The sequence below is a fragment of the Oryctolagus cuniculus genome, chromosome 11 (genome assembly GCF_051225735.1).
Source record: "Oryctolagus cuniculus isolate XC-2025 breed Fujian yellow rabbit chromosome 11, ASM5122573v1, whole genome shotgun sequence".
NCBI lineage: Eukaryota > Metazoa > Chordata > Mammalia > Lagomorpha > Leporidae > Oryctolagus > Oryctolagus cuniculus.
This window is the reverse complement of record NC_142877.1, coordinates 118,285,533-118,301,190: the sequence shown is the minus strand read 5'-3', so window position 1 is coordinate 118,301,190 and position 15,658 is coordinate 118,285,533. Positions and strand designations below refer to the sequence as shown.

The 15,658-nt window shown below is 49.6% G+C and overlaps 1 protein-coding gene across 4 annotated transcripts in view; it reads left to right on the top strand.

Annotated features, from left to right (window-relative positions):
- Positions 1-15,658, top strand: part of TCF20 (transcription factor 20) — a 183,290-nt gene that overhangs the window by 87,604 nt on the left and 80,028 nt on the right. The gene's annotated exons all lie outside the window — the stretch shown is intronic.

The window sequence follows — 15,658 nt, the reverse complement described above, 5'->3', positions numbered from 1 at the left end:
TGTGGGTGCTAGTGCAGTGTGCCGGTGGCTCAGCCCTTCAGCTTACCCTTAGGGGACAGATCAAAATTAGGATTTCCCCTCTTTCCTCTTGCTGTTTTTCCCTCGTAGAGTAGATGACTCTGGTAACTGCTGTAAAATGGATGGAATTCTAGAGCTGTTATCTAACAGGCTGATCTCTGAATGATAATTGGACCCTTATGTTAACAGTCTTAGTGAAGAATGAAGAGTTTTATTATGAAACATCTTGCATGGGGTAGCTGCTTTGGGGAAAGGGGAGACTGCGCTGAATTCCAGCGTGGGAGACCTGGAACCTGCTTCAGCGTGGCCACCAAATAAACCGTAGTCCTCGGCGAGTCACCTGTGCTGAGCTTCTGTTAGATGACTGCCTTAACAGGTCAAACCACGTGGAGTTGGGGCTTTGTTTTTTTGTCTTTCCCTAGCTGGTGGTTTTTTTTTTTTTTCCTGGTGCTGTCTTAACCGTGGGCAGTTTACCTGAAAGATGCAGGCGGTACCTTACCTGGTCTTAGCAAGCAGCTTCCCGCCTCGCGGTTGTCCAGCCGGGCATAGAGGGGGGCGCGGGGGCCCTCTTGCCTGTGCTGTCCTGTGCTTCAGAACGGAAGGTGTGCAGGTTGTTCCAGCCTGTGCTGATTCCTTGTATTTCCTTTTTTTTTTTTTTTTTTTTTTTTTTTACTCCCTCCAATCTTTGGTGGAAGAAGTTGTAAAAGAGACTTAAGTTAGAAGAGTGTGTGGCCGGCACAGCGCACCAGCCGTGGTGGCCATTGGAGGGTGAACCAATGGCAAAAGGAAGACCTCTCACTGTCCACTCTGCCTGTCAAAAAAAAAAAAAAAAAAGAAGAGGAAGAAGAAGAAGAAGAGTGTGTGACTACTTGAAAATTGCAGACAAGCTGTGATGGATCTTTCTAAAAACTCTTTCAAGGGACGTTTGGCATTTGGCTTGCTTCCGGGGCTTCCAGCTTCAGCATTCTCAGAACAGGGATGGGATGGAATTCTGAAATGTCTCCTGTGGAATTAAGTGTCACCTCGGGCGCACTAATTATTAGGAACCCTGATTCATTCCCTGATGATGGCAGGCTGCTTTCTTTCCATGCTAAAGAACCCCAATTAGTTCCACCGATTTTACGGTGTGTCAGGGCCTCAGGCTGTACTTTTGACTGGTGAGTACTTCTAGATCAGCCTCAGGATTTAGTCTTGTTTGTCTTAAGTTTTCAGTACTGTGATGCCTGAGGGACAGGTGCCTAATGCGGGGCAGTGTGTCTGAGATCATATTTTTGTTCCGTCTGTACAGTCATAAAGGAGGTAGGCTCAGAATGCCGAATTTGGAGATGGTTTGCTACAAGTTTTCTTGTTTAGCAGTAGGCCTAACACATGGCAGACACCTTTATATGGGGACACAGTTTTAAAGATTTTCTTAGTTGAAAGGCAAAATGAGAAAGAGGAGGAATCTTCCATCCACCGGTTCCCTCCTGAAGCCAGGAGCCGGGAGCCCCATGTGGGGCCCAGGTGGGGGCAGAGGCCCCAGCTCTGTGTCGTCATCGCCACCTTCGCAGGTACATTGGCTGGAAATGGCATCAGGAGCAGAGCAGCTGGCACTTGATAAGAGGATGGGGGGGGTCCCAAGCAGTGGCATACCCCTCTGAGCCACACTGCCTGCCTTTGCACCGGTGAGTGATTTGGGGTTTCCCGTGGTAAGCAGTTTATTTTGTTAGAATTTGAGGCATGACCTTGTGTTTTGTGTGGGATTTTAAAAACCTTAGTTGCTCAAGTTATAAGCAGTTATGCTCATGTGTGTTTTATGCTTATCTTATGGCTAATCAGGAGCAATTCTTTATAAAACTTTTATTCTACTGAGGTACTTTATATGCATGTAAGATGAGGTTTCTAAATTGATGTCGCATGACATGACATTTAGGTGTCATAATTTTTTTTTTTTTTTTTTGACAGGCAGAGTGGAGTCAGAGAGAGAGAGAGAGACAGAGAGAAAGGTCTTCCTTTGCTGTTGGTTCACCCTCCAATGGCCGCCGCGGCTGGCGCGCTGCGGCCGGCGCACCGCGCTGATCTGATGGCAGGAGCCAGGTGCTTCTCCTGGTCTCCCATGGGGTGCAGGGCCCAAGCACTTGGGCCATCCTCCACTGCACTCCTGGGCCACAGCAGAGAGCTGGCCTGGAAGAGGGGCAACCGGGACAGAATCTGGCACCCCGACCGGGACTAGAACCTGGTGTGCCGGCGCAGCAAGGCGGAGGATTAGCCTAGTGAGCCGCGACACCGGCCCTCATAAATTTTTTTTAAAGATTTATTTGAAAGGCAGAGTGAAAGAGAGAGAGAGGTCTTCTATCCTCTGGTTCACTCCCCAAATGGTTGCAATGTCCAGGGCTGGGCCAGACTGAAGCCAGGAGCCAGGAACTTCTGGGACTTTAATGTGGGTGCGGGGCCCAAGGGTTTGGGCCATCTTCCACTGCTTTCCCTGGCTCATTGGCAGGGATCTGGATTAGAAGTGGCGCAGCCTGGACTTGAACTGGCATCCTATGAGATGCCAGTGTTGGAGGCAGCAGCTTTACTTGCTATGGCACAACTCCAGCCCCCACATAATATTTTTTTTAAGATTTATTTTATTTATTTGAAAGACAGAGTTACGGAGAGAGGTTGAGACAGAGAGGTCTTTCATCTGCTGGTTTACTCCCCAGATGGCTACAGTGGCTGGAGCTGCGCCAATCTGAAGCCAGGAGCCAGGAGCCAGGAGTTTCTTCTGGGCCTCCCACGTGGGTGCAGGGGCCCAAGGACTTGGGCATCTTCTGCTTTCCCAGGCCAAAGCAGAGAGCTGGATCGGAAAAGGAGCTGCAGGGACTAGAACCGGCGCCCATATGTGATGTCGGCGCTTCAGGCCAGGGCTTTAACCTGCTTCATCACAGCACTGGCTCCCCTATGTAATATTTTTTTAAAAAAATATTTATTTTAAAGGCAGAGTGACAGATCGGGGAGAGGGAGAGACAGAGACAGAGATCTTCATCCACTGGTTCACTCCCCAGATATCTGCAGCAGCTGGGTCTGGGTCAGACTGAAGCCAGGAGAGGAGCCAGGAGCTCCATCTGGGTCTCCCACATAGGTGACAGCACCTAGGCCATCCTCCACTGCTTTCCCAGGTGCACTAGTAGGGAGCTGGCTCGGAGGTGGAACAGCCGGGACTTGAACCTTTGTCCATGTGGGATGCCAGTGCTGCAGGCTGGGGCTTTAACCCACTGCACCATAGCACCGGCCCACTTTCATTTTCTTTTTGTGGAGGTTAAAAAAAAAAAAAGGGACTAACAAAATAAATCAAAATAATGAAATCCTATGTATTGGTGTAAAACAGTGCATCAAAGGTGTACATTGGAAACATACTGAAACTAAGGCTTTTATAGTAGATCACAATTTGGTCGTGTTTCATTTAGACTAGATAGTTTTTTGATTATTAGACTGTTCAAAGTTTTTTAATACTCGTACCTGAAGTGTGGGTGAAAAAGGTTGTCATGGTGACAAACACAATCAGTACTTTCTGCATTAGAGCTGCGTTTGCTTTGTAGGTAATGACAGCCCAGCAGGATGATGGTCTGTCTAATGTGAGTTGTTGCTGTATCTCCTTGCTTCTATTTTATGCCTGATTGTAAGGAGTTGAGAAAGAAAGGATGAGCTCGGGGGAAAGTACCTGCACTGCGCTGTGTATGTGTAAGGGGTTCTGTGGGGAAGGGTGGAAGTTTGTTGGAACACTCAGCCAGCAGCCTGATGGGCAGATGGTTTCCACATTTGAGCACCACACCCCTGAATGCAGATTGAAGTCGACCTGTGTGTGTGCACACTTTGATTTTCACAAGCATGGGAGAAGCAGTGGTGGGTGAGATGGAGAAAGAGCCTGCTCTGGGGCTGGATTGTAAAGCAGTGAGTAAACAAGCATGTCAGGTAGTAACAGCTGTAATGAGAATTAAAAATAGTAATAATAACCCAAACACAAGCCCAGTGTGACCGGGCACCCAGTTGCTCAGAGTGGTTGCAGAGGAGTCCCTGTTCTGCAGCTTTCCCGCCAGTGGGCAGTTGGACTTGACCTGTGAGGTGGAGAAAGCCTGTCCACAGCATGAATAATTTGCATTAGCCCTGACCACCTTAGAAGTTACCCCAAAGGGTGCAAGTGGGTTTGTTGAAGTCCTCCTTCTGCTTGTATCTTTATGCTTTGTGAGTAGAGACCTGGCTCAGAAGAATTTAAGGGAGTTAGTTAGTGGTACCTTGTAGAGGCTAAGGAAGGGGAATGTTGTCTGCTTTCTTTCTTTCTCTCTCTCTCTCTGTTTCAATTTATTTAATTGAAAGTCAAGGTTACACAGAGAGAGGGAGATACAGATATCTCCATCCACTGGTTCACTCCTCAGGTGGCCATAATGGCTAATATTGGGCTAGGCTGAAGCCAGGAGCTCCTTCCAAGTCTTCCAGTTGGGTGGCGGGGGCCAAGTACTTGGGCCATCTTCACTGCTTTTCCCAGGCCAACAGCAAGGAACTTGGTTGGAAGTAGAGCAGCCAGGACACAAACTGGCACTCACATTGTATGCTGGCGTTGCCGGCAGTGGCTGTACCCTCTACACCGTAATGTTGGCTCTTGCTCTCTGTTTTTCTAAAAATTGTTCTGATAAAAAAGTGAAGAAATGTGTTGTAGCATTGGTGAGTGCTGGGCAACGGAAGAAACAGCTTTTGGTTGTGTTTGTGTCTTTGCTGAGGTTTAGACTGGGATGTTAAAATCATTATACTTTGCCTAAGCTTCAGATGAAGCTGGCAAGCATTAGTGGTTTCTGTATGTAGGGCATTTTGTGAGGTATCGCTTCCAACACAGGATCCCCAGTGACTGAGGGAGACGAGGCTACTGCAAGCAGAGGCTCTGGCAGGGCAGGAAACAGTGCACGTCTGGCAGGCTTCCTACCTGCAGCCCGGAGAGCCAGCTAGCACCCAGCGTGCCTTCTCCCACCCTCCTGTGTGCTCTGATCTGAGAGCTGGAAGAAATCGAAGCGATTGTCTAGTCTAACCTTTGGCTTTGTAACTTTGGAAGGATGCCAGCCAAGAGGGTGGAGAATTGCCCAAGTTCAGGCAGCTTTGTACCGACCCTATTTTGGGGCAGGTAGGCCATGTTCTCACCAGACTCCACGCTCTTCCCTAAGCACTGATGACTGATAGGCTCCTGAGTGGGAAAATGCTAAGATACTTGGTAGGGGAGACCATGCAGTTCCAGGCCTAAGAAATCAAGGGGGGATGGCATTGTAGCATAGCAGGTTAAGTTGCTTGTGATACTGGTATTCCACATCTGAGTGCTGGTTTGCATCCCAGCTGCTTCACTTCTGATCCAGCTTCCTGCTGGTGTGCTTGGGAAGGTGGCAGAGGATGGCTCAAGTACTTGGTCTGCTGCCACTCATGTGGGAGGAATGGAGTTTCTGGTTCCTGGCTTAGGCCTGACCTCAGCCAGTGGATGGAAGATCTCTCTCTCTCCCTGTCCTGAGGCCTCTATACCCCAATTGCTCTGCCTGCCAGCCTTCCTTCTTTCCTTTTTTAGATTTATTTAAATAAAGAAAGGGGAAAGGGAGATACCGTCCATCTGTGGGTTCAACTCTCCAAGTGGCTGCAATGGCCCAGGCTGGAGCCAGGAGCTTCTTCTGGGTCTCCCACATGGGTGCAGGGACCCAAATACTTGGGTCATCTTCCACTGCTTCCCCAGATGCGTTGGCAGGGAGCTGGATTGGAAATGGGGCAGCCAGAACTCCAACCAGCCACCCATATTGGATGCCAGCACTGTAGGTAGAGCCTTAACCTATGCCACAGCACCAGTCCCTCTGCTTTTCAAATAAATAAATCTTAACTAAAAAAAAAAAAAAAAAAAAAAATCAAGGGAGAGATGGTACATTGATCTTGAAAGCAGAGTATGGACAAAGAATATTGTATTGCTATTACTTTTCTCTTTGTTCAAACAGTTGTCATTTACTTATTTGTTTAAAGGCAGAGAGAAACAGAGATCTTCCATCTTCTGTTTCATTCCCCAAATGCCTGCAATAGCTGGAGCTGGGCCAGCCTGGAGCTAGAGCCTAGAACTCACATTCTGGATCCCCTACATGGGTGGCAGAGAATCAAGTACTTGTGCCATTACCTGCTGCCTCCCGCTGTGCATGCCAGCGGGACTGGGACTCAAACCCAGAATCTTGGATAATGGGAAGTAGGCTTCCCAAGTGGCCCCTTAACTGTTGGGCCAAGCACCTCTCCCCACCAGTGTTACTTCATAAAGATGTTTAGTGTATGGTGGGGCTGATGCTGTGGTGCAGTGAGTTAAGCTACTGCCTGCAGTGCCAGCATCCCATATGGGCACTGGTTCAAGTCCTAGCTGCTCCACTCTGATCCAGCCCCCTGCTAATGTGCCTGGGAGGGCAGTGGAGGATAGCCCAAGTGGTTGGGCCCTGGCACCCATATGGGAGCTTCAGCCTGGCTCAGCCCCAGCTATTGCAGCCATTTGGGGAGTGAATCAGTGGATGGAAGATCTCTGTCTCTGTCTCTTCCTGTCACTCTGTAACTCTGCCTTTCAAAGAAATAAAAAAAAAAAACTTAAAATGTGGAGCGTATTACAGGTGTGTGACACTCAGTGAATGACAGCTGCCTATTAGACACATGTTCCATGTTGTGCTGTGTAGCAAGATACTCAGCTAGAGCAGGTCTGGTTTCTGCCATCCTGTTATTTATTTATTTATTTAAATTTTTGTATGCACAAGACAATGATACATTATTGGATTCACCGTGTTTTTTTTAAAAAAGATTTATTTATTTATTTGAAAGAGTTATGCGGGGTGGGGGGGGGAGTGTCTTCCATCTGCTGGTTCACTCCCCAATTGGCCACAATGGGGCGGAGCTGCACCTGTCCAAAGCCAGGAGCTTCTTCCAGGTCTCCCACAAGGGTGCAGGGGTCCAAGGACTTGGGCCATCTTTCACTGCTTCCCCAGGCCATAGCAGAGAGCTGGATTGGAAGTGGAGCTGCCGGGTCCCGAACCGGCACCCATATGGGATGCCAGTGCTTCAGGCCAGGGTGTTAACCTGCTGCGCCACAGCACCAGCCCCAATTTTTTTTTTTTTTAAGATTTATTTTATTTATTTGAAAGGCAGAGTTACAGAGAGAGGTAGAGACAAAGACAGAGACATACAGAGAGAGAGAGAGAGAGAGAGAGAGGGGTCTTTCATCTACTGGTTCACTCCCCAAATGGCTGCAGCGGCTGGAACTGAGCTGATCTGAAGCCAGGAGTCAGGAGCTTTTTCCAGCTCTCCTACATGGGTGTAGGAGCCCAAGCATTTGGGCCATCCTCCACTGCTTTTCCAGGCGCTTTAGTGGTGAGCTGGATCAGAAATGGAGCAGCCAGGATTCTAACCGGTGCCCATATGGGATGCTGGTGCTGCAGGCCAGGGCTTTACCCACTGAGCCACAGAGCCAGCCCCTTATTATTATTATTTTTTAAATATTTATTGATTTGAAAGGCAGAGGGACAGAGAGAGACTGGGGTAGAGACATAGAGAGTGAGAGAGCGAGAGCGAGTGAGTGAGCGAGAAAGAGAGCTTTCATCTGCTGGTTCACTCCCCAAATGGCAACGACAGCCAGGGCTTGGTCAGGCTGAAGCCAGGAGCTCCATCCAGGTTTCAGACTTGGGTGGCAGGGGCCCAAGACTTGGGCCATGTTCCGCTGACTTCCCAGTCACGTTGGCAGGAAGCCGGATCAGAAGTGGAACAGCTGGGTCTTGAACTGGCATTTTGATAGGGATGCTGGCATCACAGGCGACAATTTAGCCTGCTGCACCGCAGTGCCTGCCCCTGTCCTATGGCTGTTACACCCTCAAATGTATGACTAGCAGAGAGGCAGTTAGTAAGGGGGACACAAGGCAGCTTAAAGTGTGGGAGCTTCTCCGGAAGAGCATGTGCTGCTCATTGACTCACTTCTCTGCCATTTCTTCCCACCTTTGTCAGATTCCTTTTTTTTTTAAAGGAGAAATAACTATTTTTTAAATTTTTATTTTGAAAGGTAGAATTGCAGAGAGAGAAAGATCCATCTTCTGTCTGCTTATTCACTCTCCAAATGGCCACGACAGCCAGGAACGAGCCAGGCTGAAGCTTGGACCCAGGAGCCTCTTCCAGGTCTCCCACATAGGTGTGGGGCCCAGCACGTGGGCATCCTCCACTGCCTTCCCAGCCACATTAGTCGGGAGTTGGGTCAGAAGTGTGGCAGCCAGAATTGAGCTGGCACCCATATGTGATGCTGACATTGCAGGGATGGGCCACAGCACCAGCCCCGAGACCCTCTTTTTTCAGTGTACTCTCTCCCTGGCTGATCCTAAGTATCCCCAGGCACTCTTGATTGTCCAAAAACTGATGACTTTCCCATTGACAGCTTCAGAGAGACCTTTCCTAGCTCCTCGTTTTGCTTGACATAACTACGCTTGCATATTTCACTGATATCATGACCTTTATAAGCCAAAATGGAATTTTTTTTAAAGATTTTTATTTACTTATTTGAGAAGCAGAGTTACAGAGAGAGGGAGAGACAGAGAGGTCTTCGATGCACTGTTTCATTCCCTGGTAGCCACAATGGCTGGAGCTGAGCTGATCAGGAGCCAGGAGCTTCTTTCAAATCTCCCACGCGGGAGCAGGGGCACAAGCACTTGGGCCATCCTCCACTGCCCTCCCGGGCCACAGCAGAGAGCTGGATGGGAAGAGGAGCCGCCGGGACTCCAGCTGGCACTCATGGGATTCTGGCACTGCAGACAGCAGCTTAGCCCACTGTGCCATAGTGCTGGCCCCCAGAATATTTATTTTAAAGATAATGTTCCTTAACTATACCAAGTGTCCCTTTTTTAGTCTATTACCTCTTTTACTTACCACCCCCCCACCCCACCCCACCCCCGCCAAGATTCACATCTGTAGGTACTTACTTGGTCTTCAACTTTTTTCTTTTTTTGAAGATTGATTTATTTGAAAGTTGGAGTTAGAAAGATCTTAACCTGCTGGTTCACTCCCCAGATGGCCACAACAGCCAGGGCTGGGCCACGCTGAAGGCAGGAACCAGAAGCTTCATCTGGGTCTCCCATGTCGGTGCAGGGTCCCTAGTATTTGGGCCGTCTTCCACTGCTTTCCCAGGCTCTTAGCAGGGAGCTGTATTGGAAGTGGAGCAGCCGGGATTTGAACTGGTGCCTGTATGGGATGCCGGCAGCGTAGGCGGCAGCTTCACCCATTACGCAGGTCTCCAGCCTATTTTTCTTTTAGGATTTATTTATTTATTTGAAAGGGTAACAGAGAGGGAAGCAGGGATCTTCTACCTGCTGGTTCAATCCTCAGATGACTGCAACAGCCAGTGCTGTGTTAGGCCAAAGCCAGGAACTTGGAACTCCATCTGGATCTCCCACAAGGGTGGCGAGAACCCAAACCTTCAGACCCTCATCCACTGCTTCCTTTCAGGTACCTTAGCTGGAAGCTGGACTGGAAGAAGTGAAGGTGGCTTGATCCTGGGCGCCCCAGTGTGGGATGTGGAGTCCCTAGCAGCAGCTGAGCTGCTGCGCCATGACCCCATCACCAAACGGAACATTTTACTCTGCACAGACTTCTCTTCACTGGTTCTCTTCTCTACAAGTGACTGCCATCTGCCTGGTTTCTCAGATTGGATTCCTTTTCTCTCACCACCCTCTACATCTGATCTGTCATCAGCTTACTGTCAGCACGGTGTCTGTAATACGACTTTCATGAAGACACTCTTTCATCCCTACTGCCACTACCTTCTGTGCCGTCGTCATCTCCTTCCTGGAACGCTGCCTCCCCCCTTATACACCTGTCTGCCTCTGTTCCAGTCTGCCCAGAGCAGCCAAGAGCACCTGTCTCGTGCTTAAAATGTCTTAATGGTTTCCCATAGCACTTAGAAGAGATTCCAGACTGCTCTCTGTGGCCGGCCTGGTGCCCTGGCCGCCTCTCCTGCCGCTTTTCTCCTGTCCTCCTGCCATGTGTACTTTGGCTTCACTTGGCTGCAGGTGCCTCGCTCTTTCCCACCCCAGAACTTCTCTGGGTGCTTCTTCTCTTTCCAGAACACTGGCTGACCTGGCCTTCCTCTTGCTTCAGAATGTTGGTTAAGTGAATAAAAGCATCTGCAGAGTCCCAACAGTAAGACGTAGAAAGAGGCCGGCGCCGCGGCTCACGCGGCTAATCCTTTGCCTTGCGGCGCCGGCACACCGGGTTCTAGTCCCGGTCGGGGCGCCGGATACTGTCCCATTGCTCCTCTTCCAGGCCAGCTCTCTGCTGTGGCCAGGGAGTACAGTGGAGGATGGCCCAAGTGCTTGGGCCCTGCACCCCATGGGAGACCAGGATAAGCACCTGGCTCCTGCCATCGGATCAGCGCGGTACGCCGGCCGCGGCGGCCATTGGAGGGTGAACCAACAGCAAAGGAAGACCTTTCTCTCTGTCTCTCTCTCTCACTGTCCACTCTGCCTGCCCAAAAAAAAAAAAAAAAAAAAAAACAAACAAACAAACAAAAAAAACAAAAAAACGATGTAGAAAGAAATGTTTGAAGAGCTGGCAGAAGGTAAACTTGGTTGTGGCATAGGTAGGAGTCAGGTGACTGGAACTCAGATGTCTTGCTGAGAGGAGTATAAAATGATGCAAAGATGAACATATACCTTCCCTGTGCACAGCAGTTTTTCATTTCTAGGTGTTTATCCAAGGGAAGTTAACATGCTCACAGTGAGGCTGAGTAAGAATGTGCATAGCAGTGTCACTGTGGCGGGAGGGGAGGGATGGGCAAACAAACTGTTCACCACGAAGGCCGCTCAGCAGCATAAAGGAGCAGACATTGACACCCCAGCAAGGATCAGTCTCACCAACGTGTGCCGAGTGAAAAGCCAGACGCAGACGGCACGCAGTGGATGAGACCATTTATAACGCTTTCCAGAATAGGCAAAACTAGCCTTTGGTATTAGGAATAAGATTAATGTTGCTGGTTGGGTGGAAGAGAATGGACTGAGAGAACTTTCCAGAGTGATGGAATTGTTCAAGGTCTGCACGGGCATTTTTTAAATATATTTTTAAAGACTTTATTTATTTATTATTTGAAAGGCAGAGAGAATCTTCCAATCTTCTGCTGCTTCACTCCCCAAATGACTGCATGGCTGGAGCTGTGCTGATCCAAAACCAGGAATCAGGAGCTTCTTCTGGGTCTCCCACGTGGGTGCAGGGGCCCAAGCACTTGGGCCATCTTCTACTGCTTTTCCAGGCCATAACAGAGAGCTGGATCAGAAGTGGAGCAGCTGGGATTCGAACCGGCACCCATATGGGATGCCGGTACTGCAAGTGGCAGCTTTACTTGCTACACCACAGCACTGGCCCCCCTCCTTTTTTTTTTTTTTTTTTTTCTTAAAAGATATGTTTTATTTGAAAGGTATAGTGACAGAAAAAGAGAGACAGAAAGAGATCTTTCATCCATGACCAATTCATTCCCCTGGGGCTGGACCAGGTAGAAGCCAGGAACTCGGTACTTCATTGGGTCTCCCATGAGAGTGGTGGGGGCCATCTTTGTCTGCTCTCCCAGGTGCATTAGCAGGGAGCTGGATTGGAAGAGGAGTAACTGGCACTCTGAAATAGGATGCTGGCATCACAGGCGACTTAACCTACTGCCCCACAGTGCCGGACCTACAGGCATTCTTTAAAACTGGTTAACTCGTATTGAAGCTAATTGTGCTAGTCCTGTGGTGCTTAAGGGCAGGGATATATTCTGAGAATTGCATTGTTAGGTCACTTAGTGATCGTGCAAGCATCAGAGAGAGTACTTAGACTAAAATGACTGTGGGGTCACTAGGTGATACAGTGTTAGGAGAGCACTTGAGGCCCTTTCTGGGTCAAAGTGTCATTAGGCATCAGTTACCTGACGACAACCTAAGAATTGTTCTAGATTGTCTTCCTTCTTCCTCTCCATGTCTAAACCCATAGCAGGTTTTGTTTACTTTATATCTAAAATGTATCTTGAATTCCATCTGCTGATCTAGACTACTGTGTTATTAGCATTCGGAATGGTTTTCCTACCCCCTATTTTCCCCCTTTCCAAACTGTTTTTCCATGTGTCAGCTAGAGTGATCTTTAAGAAACTGAGAGTGCATTCTGTTGCCCTCCTGAAATGCTTCAGTGCGCTTCCTTTCTGATCTTGCCTCCCTGCTCTGAGCCCCTCTGATCTGGTCTCCTGCTTCCCAAGTTCCAGCTCTGATGACCTTCTCCTTTTTCCTTTTTGAAAGATTGTTAATGGAGTCTGCATTGTGGCACAGCGGGTTAAGCCGCCACCTGCAGAACTGGCATCCCACGTAGGAGCCAGGTTACATCCCAGCTACTCCACTTCCAGCCCGGCTCCCTGCGTAGGCACCTGGGAAGGCAGTGAGAGATGGCCCAAGTACTTGGGCGCCTACACCCATGTGGGAGACTTAATGGAGTTCTAGGCTCCTTGCTACAGCTTGGCTCAGCCTTGGCTATTGTAGCCATTTGATGAGTGAATCGGCAGGTGGAAGATCTCGATCTCTCCTTGTCCCTCTTTTTTTTTTTTTTTTAATAAAAGATTTATATATTTGAAAGGGAGAGTAACAGAGAGGAGAGAGTTATTTTCCACCTGCTGGTTCACTCTCCAAATGTCTGCAGGCAGCCAGGGCTGGGCCAGGCAAGTCAGGAGCTGGTAACCCCATCCAGGTCTTGGGTCATCATCTGCTGGATTGGAATGCTGCATTGGAACTGGAGTAGCCTGGACTCCAACCTCCACTCCATATGGCATGTGGGCGTAGCCTAACCACAGCTGCACCACAGCCCTGGCCCTTCTCTCTCCCTGCACAAGCTGCTTCCTCACAGTAGGACCTTTACACTTGACTCCTCCCTGTGCTGGAGCAGGCTTGTTTCTGCTTGTTATTCAGGTTCTGTTAAATGTAACCTTCCCTGAGAGCTGTTCTCTGACCCACTGTTCAGTGTCCCCATCCTGTCACCCTGCCTTGATTTGTCTGTGGCCTTTATCACAGTGTGGATTTATCTTGCTTGCTTGTCTCCTTCCTCTAGGGGTAAGCTTTTTTTTTTTTTTTTTTAAAGATTTATTTACTTAATTGAAAGTCAGAGTTACACAGAGAGAGAAGGAGAGGCAGAGAGAAAGAGAGAGAAAGAAAAGTCTTCCATCTGCCGGTTCACTCCCCAACTGGCTGCAACGGCAGAGCTGCGCCAATCTGAAACCAGGAGTTTCTTGTGGGTCTCCCACGTGGGTGCAGGGGCCCAAGGACTTGGTCCACCTTCCACTGTTTTCCTAGGCTTATAGCAGAGAGCTGGATCAGAAGTGGAGGAGCCAGGACTTGAACCGGCGCCCGTATTGGATGCCGGCACTGCAGGCTTTTACCCGCTACACCACAGCCCTGGCACCAGAGGTTAAGCTTTCTTATTCACTTAATGTCTGCAGAGTGACTGACACACTGGAGCCTCAGATGTGTTGACTGAGAAGTTATGGGAAATGGTGATGATGGCATGAGAGGGAGGAGGAACCCAGGAGAGCCATGATTTCTGGCTTGGGAAACTAGGGGATAGGACCGCTGTTTACTGAAACAGAAAAGCAGTGGACAGAGAGAAGATTGGGTGGAGTATAAAGTGAGGAATTTAGTTTTGAGCTTCAATTTGAGATGTTTGTAAGGCATCACATGTTTGAGCACAGATATGACATTTAAGAGAATGGACTGGGTGTGGATTAAGATTCAGAGGTTAGGGCCAGGGCAGGCATTGAGGCGAGCAGGTTAAGCTGCTGCCTGTGACGTAGGCATTCTGTGTGGACACCAGTTCGAGATGGGCCGCTCCACTTCCAGTCCAGCTCCTTGCTAATGCACCTGGGAAGCAAAAGAAGATGGCCCAAGTGCTGGAGCTCTTGCCACCCACAGAGGAGACCCAAAAGAAGCTCTGAGCCCCTGGCTTCGGCCTGGCATAGCCCTGGCCATTGTGCCCACCTGGGGAGTGAACCAGCGGATGGGAGATCTCTGTCTCTCCCTCTCTGTAATAAACTTTTTTTTTTTTTTTTTTTTTTTGACAGGCAGAGTGGACAGTGAGAGAGAGAGACAGAGAGAAAGGTCTTCCTTTGTCGTTGGTTCACCCTCCAATGGCCGCCGCGGCCGGCACACCGTGCTGATCCGATGGCAGGAGCCAGGTGCTTTTCCTGGTCTCCCATGGGGTGCAGGGCCCAAGCACCTGGGCCATCCTCCACTGCACTCCCTGGCCACAGCAGAGAGCTGGACTGGAAGAGGGGCAACCGGGACAGAATCCGGTGCCCTGACCGGGACTAGAACCCGGTGTGCCGGCGCCGCTAGGCGGAGGATTAGCCTAGTGAGCCGCGGCGCCGGCCCTCTCTGTAATAAACTTTAAAAAAAAAATTAGGGGCTGCCGTTGTGGTGTAGTTGGTAATGTTGCCACCTGCAGTGCTGGCCCTGGTTCAAGTCCCCTCTGCTTCACTGCCAGCTTTCTGCTAATGCACTTGGGGAAGCAGCAGAGGATGGCCCAACTCCTTGGGCCCCTGCACCCACGTGGGAGACCTGGAAGAAGCTCCTGACTTTGTCCTGGCCCAGCCCTGGCTGTTGCCATTTTGGGAGTGAATCAGCAGATGGAAGATCTGTCTCTCCCTCTCTCTGTTAACTCTGCCTTTCAAATTAAAATAAATCTTTAAAAAAAAAAAAATCAGAGGTTAGCATAGGTATAGTAATCCTGGCGACACTGCCCTCAGGAGTCTGTAAGGAATGTGGGTGTGTAGGGAAGTGGTTCAGTCCTTGTTTCCTGCCTGAGTAATGGGCATCTCTCGCCAGTAACTTGTACTTAGAAAGGCTTTGTTTAGAACTCCGTAGGGAGTTATATTTTTGTTGTTTATGATGACAAGTGCTCTGGTAGCCCAGGATCAAACTGAGGAATGTGAGCATTTGAGAGAGCAAGGTGGCATTTAAAGGAAGCAGGAAAATCCACAGAGGGTGATATGAGGATGAATGTTTCACATCCTGGTGGTGGTAGCCAGGACCGCTGAGAGAAGGACCTTGGGTGGGCAGGAGGGCCCCTCTGGCAGGCTTGGATGCTGACACCCAGTTGGCACCTGTTGATGAGAAAGTGAGGCAAGTGCTGGCTAAGCGTGGAGTCAGGCTGTTCTCAGTTTGGGCAAGAGGAGAATCAGGGTCAAGAGAAGACCTTGTTTCACACAAACAGGTGAGGAGCTTGAGCGCGTGTGAACCCTGATGGGCAGGAGCCAGCCCAGAGGCCAGTGTGAAGGTGCAGGACAGGACGTGTTCCTGGATAACACATGTGAGCCCAGGCGACTGCAGTAAGAGCAGAGGTGCAGGAAACAGGACGCACATGGCGACAGACAGGCAGGGTCAGGAGATGGGGTCTGAAGAAGTTGCTGTGGCATGCAGCACTGACTAAGGAAGCATGGATTTCAAGGTGGAGGCAGGGAGCGGTCACAGTGAGCTTTCTGCCTCCTGAGATTTCAGGGGAGCTGGCGAGGCCCGGTGATTTGGACTCAGCCTCTCCTGCCTGTCCCTGGCAGTTCCACTCCTTCCCCATTGCCACTGCTGCTCCCATTCATTAGACCGGTGAT